The following is a 1,817-nucleotide window of genomic DNA, read 5'->3' as shown; positions in this document are numbered from 1 at the left end:
TGATTTGAGGGACAGAATTCCATGTTTTGAGTCAGCGAATAAGAAGGAACCTGTCCAAGTATTGATTAACTGTATCTTTGACGTGATGCTGTCTCCGCTATGCTGATACTCTCGATGCAACATGTCGAAGGGGAGACACTGTTGTCCAAATTAGCATGATGAATTACTGCAGGGTGTCCGATAGATCGGACGTACTGCAGCGTATAAGTATAAACTTCATTATATACTTTTTTTTTCCATTTAAGAGAATAGTTTTTGCTCTTCAGGCAATAATAGCGTGTTAGAGAACAAGAGAAGGCCACTCGGACCATCATGCCTGTGTCAGCTCTTTGGGAGAAATGGGATGAGAGAAAATCTAGGCTTGTGTGTGTTTGCCGCATTTACAGCTTGTGTTCTTGTGTGAATAAAAAGCATGACAGAGATTTGTTGCAGACTGAAGAGGTTACTGGAAGCGAGTAGCCGATTAAAAGTCCTGTGTACGGTAAAGGAATTTCAGATATATTTGTGGGGAGAGGCCAAATATTTCCTTCTTCTTTTAATGTAAACATAAATAGCAGAGAATGGTTTTGATCCATCGACCTCTGGGTTATGGGCCCAGCACGCTTCCGCTGCGCCACTCTGCTACCTGGTGCTTGCTTCCGCTACATCTTCTTGTGTTCGAGCAACGTTCATTCCTGTTTTGTTATTCAATAAGCGTACATTTATTCGGCGGCTCCCCCTGGCGACTCCATTCCACTTTGCAACTCGCCCAAGAATGTAACAGACAGAGAAGAGCAGTCAGAGACAGTCCGCACACACGATGATAGGAAGGCAAAGGTGCATGGAGTGAATCACCATTTATGTAAAGGCGTTCTCTCTTGCATAAATATGTCCCCCATTCGTAGGGAATTTGCTGTTGCCTAAATTAGCTCCCTGTGCATGTGTACTCTTCTTGAAAGGTGTTGTGGTGTGTAAAGTGCTTTCCCGTTTTTTTTTAAATATCTTCCCTGCTGTGCAACTTTGCTGTCTGCTTGGAACTGTGCTCACTGCTGAGTTAGAATCCCACCACGGCAGATGGTGGAACTTGAATTCAATAAAATATCTGGACGTAAAATTCTAATAATTACCATGAAACCATTGTCGAATGTTGTAAGTATCCATCTGGTTCATTAATGCCCTCTAGGGAAGGAAATGTACTGCCCTTAACTTATCTGGCCGACATTTGACTCCAGACCCACAGCAATGTGTTTGACACTTAAATGCCTTCGGAACAAGGGCAATTAAGGATGGGCAATAAATGCTGAACGAGCCAGCGATGTCCATGTCCCATGGACAAATGGAAGAAAAGAACTCTGCTCTCTGCTGTAGAACTGTGCTCTCTGCTGCAGTTCTGTCCTGTCTGATGTGGAACTGTGCTCTCTGCTGTGGAACTGTTGAGAGACATTCCCTGTTGTGGAAAATACTTACCTGTCGTGCAAATCTGTTCCACGCTGTATAAATACGATCCCTCTTGTACTTTTTTTCTTCTCCATTCTGTAAAATATGACCTGATCAGATGGCGTCCCCTGTTGTCCGAAGATATTACCTGTTGTTGTTTGAAGACGTTTTCTGTGGGTAAATATTTTCTTCCTGGTCTAATATTGTCTCCCTGTCGTATTAAGATGCCTCATGTTATGTTGAGAATTTCCCATTTCCAATGTGAAAATCGTGATATGCCACAACTGGACAGTTGTCAAATCTAAATTGCATCAGTTAGCCTCTGGTCGTGAATCTGATCGTGGGATACATATCATATCCATCAAAATCTGTTACTGTATGTAAGCGAGACTTGTTCTGTA

At 42.7% G+C, this 1,817-nt stretch overlaps 1 non-coding gene across 1 annotated transcript; it reads right to left on the bottom strand.

Annotated features, from left to right (window-relative positions):
* Positions 1 to 551: 551 nt before the first annotated feature.
* trnam-cau lies at positions 552 to 623 on the bottom strand. The gene has a single exon. It is a non-coding gene; the product is annotated as a tRNA-Met (tRNA).
* Positions 624 to 1,817: the final 1,194 nt, after the last annotated feature.

This window comes from Carcharodon carcharias (genome assembly GCF_017639515.1).
Source record: "Carcharodon carcharias isolate sCarCar2 chromosome 37 unlocalized genomic scaffold, sCarCar2.pri SUPER_37_unloc_1, whole genome shotgun sequence".
Taxonomy (NCBI): Eukaryota; Metazoa; Chordata; class Chondrichthyes; order Lamniformes; family Lamnidae; genus Carcharodon; species Carcharodon carcharias.
This window is presented reverse-complemented; position numbering and strand designations above follow the sequence as displayed.